This window comes from Camelus dromedarius, chromosome 2, assembly GCF_036321535.1.
Source record: "Camelus dromedarius isolate mCamDro1 chromosome 2, mCamDro1.pat, whole genome shotgun sequence".
Taxonomy (NCBI): Eukaryota; Metazoa; Chordata; class Mammalia; order Artiodactyla; family Camelidae; genus Camelus; species Camelus dromedarius.
This window is the reverse complement of record NC_087437.1, coordinates 81530161-81539446: the sequence shown is the minus strand read 5'-3', so window position 1 is coordinate 81539446 and position 9286 is coordinate 81530161. Positions and strand designations below refer to the sequence as shown.

At 43.9% G+C, this 9286-nt stretch overlaps 1 protein-coding gene and 1 pseudogene across 2 annotated transcripts in view; one reads left to right on the top strand and one right to left on the bottom strand.

The window, feature by feature from the left end:
* Window positions 1-296: 296 nt before the first annotated feature.
* The window catches only part of TMEM45A (transmembrane protein 45A), an 87385-nt gene continuing 78395 nt past the window's right edge, over window positions 297-9286 (top strand). For both annotated transcript variants that reach the window (XM_064496012.1, XM_010978462.3), the window contains exon 1: window positions 297-610. The gene's annotated coding sequence lies outside the window, so the exon portion shown is untranslated. The remainder of the gene's footprint in view (window positions 611-9286) is intronic.
* Window positions 6089-7872, bottom strand: LOC105087788 (zinc finger protein PLAGL1-like; annotated as a pseudogene).

Genomic DNA, 9286 nt, shown 5'->3' with positions numbered 1-9286 from the left:
CGGGCATAACAGGGGCCAGAGCACCGGCAGGCCCTGGGTGCGAAGGATCCCCCTCTCGGCCCTGGGCCCCTCCCGGGCCGCGGCGGCCGCCGAGTGCCACATCAGCGCCCGCACTGCACTTCCAGGTTCCTCTTGAGGATGCAGCGAGCGGGCCCGGCGGGCGGGGGCGGGCCCGTGGCCACGGGAGTGGCGGGCCGGCCGGCCAATAGGCGGCAAGCAAAGAGCCCCGGAGACCAATCAGCTGGAGCTTCTGCTAGCCGCGGCCGCCGAGGCTCGTGCCCCTCGGGGGAACCAGATGAGGCACATCTGGACAGCTGCGCTGAGGAGCTGTGCGGCCCCTTCTCGGGCCCGACGTCAGCTGAGCACGTCCCCCACGTCCTCTCCTTTCAGCCGCTTATTATTTATTCATTTACCCAAAGAAGCCACCAGGGATCCAAGTTTAAAACTCTCCCCCTCTAATGAGACAAGGGGCCAGATCCCATCCAACACACAGTTTAATTTTATGGGGCTCTGGGATCAAAAGGACAGAAACATCAACAACAAAAGCCCAGCCGCTGTCTGATTTAAAACTGGCAAAGTGGGGAAAAAAGTGTGAATAAGACCGAGTTGGGTAAGTTTTGGATACGTGCTGGATATCCTATTTCTCCCGCTGTGAGCTCTACCCTTTTTGCTGTTCTCGCTGCCTTCTCTTCATCAGGGAGAGAAAAATATCTCTTGCTGCCACAAACTGCACAGACCCTCGTTTCTTTTTCTTTTGCTTTGCTAACCTTTTATTTTTATTTAATTTGGTCATCTGTATGCTATTTTAAAATTTCCTGGGAACATAAATTTAACTGTTATCCTGTTATAAGCTTCTCCTAACTTCAAAGTGGAATCTACTGACCAATTTATTTTTCTGTTTTCTTTCTGTGAGAACAGAGCATTCATTTGTAAAGCCGGAATCTTTATCCATCCCCCACTTCCTAACTGTTTTGACAGAAGATAGAGAAAGTTATCTGGCTTATTTAGAATTAACAAAACTTTTGCTTCCTTTAATGGGATGTTTAATATTAAATTATTTAAATCCTGAATTGATATAGGTAATTATTGTTTCATTTACATGTGAAGGTAGCTCAATGTATTTTCTATATCCTCCTATCCATAGTGGTGGCCCACAGTTCCTTTATGATTGTTAAAAATCACATTAAACATGTGACAGACTGCTGGTGTGTACATCAGTAACCTCATAATTCTCCCCAAGTAATTGTGTGTATATTAACCCCATAATTCTCTCCAAGTAATATTCTGAGTTATTGTTAGGTGTTTATGCACATAAATCTGGCATATATTTCAGGATTTAGAAATGGAGATGATGGCAGATATTGAGCTGGGTGAGTGGCCTGAGGCCCATTCCATTACAAACATGTGTAGAGGTCTCTGTTTAAGCAGTGTTTTGGATTGGAGACTTTATCGTATGTTATTTACTGTCATGGTGATATGACCAGAACTGATCTTTAATTTCTGGCTTGGAAAGCAGTAGGTGCTCTAATTGCAGGTTGCAGAGAATGTTTTTGATTCAGAAAGGCAGCGCATACTGTGAGTGGAAGAGTTGAAGTGGCTTTCAGGGTTGCAGAGTTAGAGAGAACAGCATTGTAGAGAAACCATATAAAGAGCTAGCTGGCCTGCTTCCATTCAAAACCCTGCTGTTTGACCTGGAGCAAGTTACTGGGCCCATACGTACTGCAGTTTCCCGCTCCGTATGTGGAGATAATAGCACCTATCTCATGGGATTGCCTTGAAAACTAAGTTAAACATTAGAGTAGTTCTGGCACAGAGTTAGTATTTGCTGTTGGACCCACTCTTCATTGCCTTCCTTCTCAGCTTCCCTTGCTGCACATTGATTTCCCCAGCTGCCATTCTGATCTCTACACTTAGCAACTAGTGTTCACTGAGTGCAGACCACTTGTTAGCAAGGCACTGTATAAGGCTGTAAAGGAGCGAGAGTCTTGAGAAGGGAGTGAGGGAGAATTTATCAAGTACCTTAGAAAGATCTAGAAGATTCTGAGGGCACAGAGGATGGAAAGCAGACTTCTGATTGTGGGTGGCTTCATGGAAAGGTTGGCATTTCTGGGAAGGGAGTTTACCAGACAGTTTTGGTCGAGGGAAAATGGATTATAGAACTGAAGGTGGCAGGCATTCTAGGAGGAAAGGAAAGTGTGGGCAAAACACTGAGGCTGGAAAGTGTAAATCTATCCTCAGGGTTGTGATGCAGGATAATGTGTCAGAGGTTAGTGGGTGGAAAAGTTGGAAAGAGGGGAGAGGTAGGAGGGGGTGGCATGGAGAGCCTGTTGGGGAAGGAGAAGCTTGGGAGGTAAGATTGGTGGGGGACAGTGAGCCGAACTGGCAGCAGTTTTAGAGTGGAGTTGTTTCTGGAACAATCCATCTCTGGAGTCCGTCTCTACTCCTCTCCCAGCATTCCCTCCCCACCTGCTCCACTGCTTCCCATCACCAGTCAGGACCTGTAGGCTGGGTGGGCAGGACTGACCAGTGAGTCTGGGCCCTGCTTTATAAGACTCACTCTGTAAGGGCTGTCTCAGAGCTCTGCTGAGGTGGTCTCGCATTCTGGACTATTACCCAGGCTTCTTTTCAGAAACAGGCCATACCCTGAAGTCTCTGACATGTGATTATTGTGCCCCTCCCCAACCGTGTTCACACAGTGTGTGCCAATAGCTCTTCTTCATTTGGCTGAGAGAATCATCTATTCACATGTTAATACTTGTAACTTCATTATGTACAATTATTGAGATAGATAAGTTCTGTAATATGCACCTAAGTGGAAAGTCAGTTTGAATATGTCTTGCTTTCTTTTCCTCGAGGGCATTGTGTTGTGTCAGAGAGAACCTGAGTCTGGCTCTGGCGCTGCCCCTGACCACCTGTGTGACCTCGGGCAAGACATTGAGCCATTATGGCCTTCTCTGTGCCATCATCTGTAAAATGATCTCTAAGGTCCCTTCTCTCTTGAGTGATCTTTATTCTTCCTGCTGCATCCCCGGGACAGGCTGTTGCTTCCAGATGGCTATGCGATACATCAGTGGCTAACGTTTTCTGACCACTTAATACATGGCAGACATTGTTCTGGTTGCTGTACGTGCCTTAGCTCATGTAAGCCTCTGAGCGACCCTGTGAAGTTTGGTACCTTTTAGCTGTGGAGACTGAAGCACAGGCAGATTAAGAAACTTGCCCAAGGTCAGTGTACAGATGGCAGATGAAGACCCGGACAGTGACACTCCAGAGCCCAAGCCTCAACCACTAGTCTGCACTGCCTTAGAGGTAGTACAGCGGGGCTGCTCCTCTGGTTTGTGGTAGTGGTAGCCAAGAAGTCCATGGAAGGAGGATCACTGGAGGGGGAGGGAAGGTTTGGAGGAGTGGAGTCAGTAACATTTCCTGGGAGAGGCCAACATGAGTCTCATTTATGGGATGTGCCACAGGTGTAGACAGGAAACATTTCACTCATTTATTAGATTATTATCTAAACATGGGGATATCAATAGGCATTAAGTGAGAAAATCAATGTAAACCTTTAACATAGTGTCTGCATCATAGCAAAGTCTACACTTGTAAGTAATTCATTATTTTTTACTGTAGTAAAATAAACATAACATAAAATTTGGCATTATAACCATTGCTCAGTGACATCAAGTACATTCACATTGCTGTGCAACCTTCACAGCTATCTATCTCCTGAACTTTTTTTTATCAAACTGAAACTGTGTACTCATTCAACAATAACTCTCTATTTCCTTCTGGCAACTACCATTCTACTTTCTGTCTCCATGAATCTGACTACTCTAGGTATCTCATATAAGTGGAGATATACAATATTCTTTTATGACTGGCTTATTTCACTTAGCATTCTACTTCAAGGTTCAAACATATTGTAGTATGTGTCATAATTTCACTCCTTTTTAAGGCTGAATACTGTTCCATTGTATGTGTATATCACATTTTGTTTATCTGTTGGTGGACATTTGGGTTATTTCTATCTGTGATGGTAATTTTTTTTTTTGCAGAATTTGTAGTTTATTATATGTAAGATACATCTTCATATAGAAAGCCTCTAAACACAAAAGACAAAGGAGCTTTAAAAAAAAAAGGCTAGGTTTTATATTTTAAAAACTCATTAGATACCAAATTCAAGGCAGAGTTTATAGTTACATTGTAAAATATTATCTTTTTTGAATAAAACTAATATTGACTTAAATGATGAATTTTAAAATGCAATTACTTATTGGTGATTAAAAATACTTAAGCAAAGTAGTATTTTAAGCCAGACAGAGTAAAGGGAATTCTTCTTTAATATATGCATTTTAATTCCAGTAATATTCTTAAATTTCTGTTAAAATGTAATCAATATTAAAGTTAGTAAAATACTTGTTTTGACTGATGCCTGGATTATTTTACCACTTAACCTGGTTACACAGTGACTTTTTTTTTTCTGTCAGATGTAACTGACAATCAGTTTAGTCTTTAAGATAAATGAAGTAGATGATAACTCACATTGTAGCATCCTGTGGAAAATATTCAAACTACATTTAAAATGCTTTTTAAAAATGGAGATGTCTCATCATTATTCCAGAAGAAATTGTTTCTGTAAAACTATAGGTTGGCTATGGCAATAGTAACTAAACTACATTCAGAAAAATCTCTGAAAAGAAAAACACACCAAACAACCCAATCCAAAGATGGGTAAAAGACCTGAACAAGCAATTCTCCAAGGAAGACATACAAATGATCAATAAGCACATGAAAAAATGCTCAATATCACTAATTATCAGAGAAATGCAAATCAAAACTACAATGAGGTATCACCTCACACCAGTCAGAATGGCCATCATTCAAAAATCCACGAATGACAAATGCTGGAGAGGCTGTGGAGAAAGGGGAACCCTCCTACACTGCTGGTGGGAATGCAGTTTGGTGCAGCCACTGTGGAAAACAGTATGGAGATTCCTCAAAAGACTAGGAATAGACTTACCATATGACCCAGGAATCCTGCTCCTGGGCTTATATCCAGAAGGAACCCTACTTCAGGATGACACCTGCACCCCAATGTTCATAGCAGCACTATTTACAATAGCCAAGACATGGAAACAGCCTAAATGTCCATCAACGGATGACTGGATAAAGAAGAAGTGGTATATTTATACAATGGAATACTATTCAACCATAAAAACCAACAACATAATGCCATTTGCAGCAACATGGATGCTCCTAGAGAATGTCATTCTAAGTGAAGTAAGCCAGAAAGAGAAAGAAAAATACCATATGAGATCGCTCATATGTGGAATCTAAAAAACAAAAACAAAAAAACAAAGCATAAATACTAAACAGAAATAGACTTATAGACATAGAATACAAACTTGTGGTTGCCAAGGGGGTGGAGGGTGGGAAGGGATAGACAGGATTTTAAAACTGTAGAATAGATAAACAAGATTATACTGTATAGCACAGGGAAATATACACAAGATCTTATGGTAGCTCACAGAGAAAAAAATGTGACAATGAATATCTATATGTTCATGTATAACTGGAAAATTGTACTCTACACTGGAATTTGACACAACATTGTAAAATGATTATAAATCAATAAAAAATGTTAAAAAAAGAAAAACACAGCCTAGTTATAATATGCAATATAAAGGTTATTTTCTTATTTTAAAAATCTTCCCATTTTGGAGAAATCCTAAACTTTCCATAGTTCCCTTATTAGGCAGTGCCACATAAAGTTATTTAGTTAACATTATTATGATCATGGCTTACGATTAAATTCAATTTGACAAATACCTATATATAGCAGCCCTCGCATGGATGTCGGTTATGACGATAATTGCAGTTCCATCAAAGAATACTTGCTTATTAAATTTGGTACAAAGCATGAACATTCAGGACAGATTGGCACAACACATGCAGTTCGAGAACTCTCTTCGCTCAAGCCAGTCATCATAGTCCAGTCCTGCTTTCCAAATCCTTCTTTGTATCATAACTGATGTTTAAAATGCTTCTTAAAACATCTTCCAGAATGAGAAAGGTAGGCTTTCAAAACCAGTCATCAGAATGCATGGTGGAAATGAGGCAGGATAGCTGAACCAGTGCCAGCTGGGAACATGGGGGGGATGGGAGGGAGGGGGAGCTGGCCCAGGCTCATAGTGCTCGTGGCTAGTGAGGGATCTTGTTGCTGCTGTCCCAGACAGCTTAGCCTATGGGGCAGAGATTCCCTAGGCCCCAGGGTGGGAGTGTTATTCCCAAAGGCATTTTGGGTAGCAGGAGGGGGCAGCTGCCAGAAGCCCAACAAGGGGGAAAGGTCCAAAGAGGCAGCTATTGTTAGGTTCACAGCGTCTGCAGGCAGCTCCCTGGGCAGGTTGACTTTACCAGCACCTCTCTTAGCCAGATCAAAATCTGGGTTGAGCTTGCTTGTGAGGTGACTGAGGCTCTTGCAGAGGCCAGTCCTCAAGCAAATTGGTATTGCTGAATCCTTTAGTAACTGCTTTGAGGGGCAGGCTTGAAGTGGGGAGTATGAGGTAGAACTGGTGTTGTACTTGTGATTCTGGTGGGGTGGTGGAGGAGAGCTTGGGAGAAGCTACTGCGGGGAGGGTGGGTGCGCAGGGGTGCCAGGAGCTCTGGCAGCCCCGGGACAGGCTGGGAGGTTGGCTCCGGGGGATTGTGGGTGTGGCTGTGTACCTCAGCTGGCAAGCTACTTGCAAGCCCGTTCTGTGCAGGAGCTCCTAAAGGGAAAGGAGACAGCGGGGCCACCCTCAGTCGAAACTGGGGAGAGATGGAGTGGAAGGTGCTCAGAAGGTCTGCAGACTGCAAACTCCCTTTCATCAGCTCCTGAGTGTGTCTTCTTGGTATGTCATTTTTGGTGGTTTTTGCGCTCAAATCTCTGGGCACAAAACTGACACGGGAAGTCCTTACAGCCTGTGTGGATCACCAGGTGGCACCACACGTCTTTCAGGGTGTAGAAGCATCTTTCACAGTGGTCGCACTGGTGCTTCTTTTCCTTGGTTCCACTAGGGGGCGTCTCCTCTGCGTGGGCTTTGAGGTGGTCCAGCAGCACCTCTGTGCTCCCCAGCTCCAGGGCACAAACCCTGCAGGTGAGGTCACCGCTGCTGGCTGCAGGGAGGGCCAGGTGGCTCTTGTAGCCCAGCATAGTGTTGTACTTCTTCCCACACTCCTCACACCCAAAGGCCATTTTGTTGGAGTCATGTGTTTGGGGGTGGTTTTTCAGGTGGTCTTTCCGCTTAAAAGTCTTCTCACAGTGAGCACACTGGTGGGACTTCTGGGATGAGTGGGTAGCCTCATTAATTTGTATCTGGAAATGAAGGTTTTGCCAGAGTCTGGCTGCAAGCACTTGTAGGGTCACTCCCTGGAGTGGGAATAATTGTGGATAGTGAATTTCTTCAGGGTGAGGAATGTCTTGCCAGATAATTGGAGGGGTACGTGGCCATGGGCTTTGTCTCTCACACCTTCCTTTTCGGATGCGCTGACCAAAAACTGTGCCGTTTAAGTACAAATAGAAGGATGGTGCTGAGCACATCAGCAGAGCCACAGCAGCTGAAATCCAGACCACAGAGGAGGCAGCGTTATGGTCCTGGACCTGGTTCTACCCAGACACGGGTCTCTCAGTTACCACTAGCTTTGCTTGCTGCTTCCCACAGCCCAACTTCCGTGCAGTCTCAGGCTGAGAGGAGAAAGTCCGAGGCACTGATGAGGTTCCGGGAGCCAAAAGGCAATCTGCATCACTAGAGCTGGGGCATGTCCTGGATCATCCGGCTGTCCATTGTTAGCTATGTCCTGAGGTTCGGTTTGCTCATTTGTGGTGTCTGCCTGATGCATGTCAATGGGCTAACGGGGACAACCTGCTTCTCGGGACCAGGAAACGTCAGCTCTGAGGCGTCAGGGAGTCCTCTCAGAAGTCTGAGGCTTCAAACAAGATTAACTCCTCTGATTCCTCTGCAAATACTGTTCTAGTCTGAGGCACAGAGAAGTTTCAGATGTGACATGAAACAGAGGCCACATCAGAGGTGATATCAATCAAAAGCCAATGATGATTATGTTGTCAGTCAGGCTGGAACCACCTTAGGGACAGGAACACAGTAACTCCATGATAGATGATGAAATGTCCACACCTAGACGCGCTGTGTTGTAAAACCTGCGGGGTCCGGAGCCCCTCCCTGGAGCTCAGGCGCGGCAGCTCGGGCGCGCCGCCTCCGCGGGCATGACGGTGACCCTAGGAAGCGCCCTGCGCGCCAAGGCCTGTGGTCCTCGGGGCTGGGAGGAGAGCAATGCCATCTGTCCGTCCTTCTGTCCTCCAGAGAGTCTGTGATGGTTAATTTTTTGTGTCAATTTATCTAGGCCATGGTATGCAGATATTTGGTCAAACATTATTCTATATTTCTGTGAAGGTATTTTTAAAATGAAATTAACACTGAAATTAGTAGACTTTGAGTAAAGCAGATTATCATAATGTAGGTGGGTCTCATCCAATCATTTGAAGGCCTTAATAGAAGACTGATCTCCCTTGAAGAGGAGGGAATTCTGCCGGCAGGCTGCATTAAGACATGAACTGCAGCATCAGCCCTTCCCTGGGTTTCCAGCCTGTTGGCTTATACTGAAGATTTTGGACTTGCCAGCTTCCACAATCGCACGAGCCAATTACTGCAATAAATATCTCTCACTTTCTTTATATCTATCAACTTACATATATATCTATATCCTCTTGGGTCTGTTTCTCAGGAGAACCCCAACTAATATGTTATCTTTTGGTTAATGAGAATAATGCTGTGATGAACATTAGTGTAGAAATGTCTGTTGGGGTTCCTGCTTTCATTTCTTTTGGGTGTAAATCTGGAAGTGAATTTGCAGGATCACACAGTAATTCAATATTTCATTATTTGAGGAACCGCCATACTGTTTTCCACAGCAGCTGCACCATTTTACAGTCCCATCAGCAATACACAAAGGTTCCTGATTTCTCCATTTGTTATTCTGTTCTTTTAATTATTGTTTTTTAGTAACAGTCATCTTCATGGATATGAAGTATTATTTTATTGTGGTTTTGAGTTGCATTTCTCTAATGATTAGTGACATTGAGCATCTTTTCATGTGCTTATTGGCCATTTGTATATCTTTTTTTTTTTTGTCTAGTTAAGTTCTTTGTTCATTTTTAAGTCAGGTTTTGTTTCGCTGTTGAGTTGTGGGCATTCTTTATATATTCATGATGTTAACTATTCATCAAGTGTATGATTTG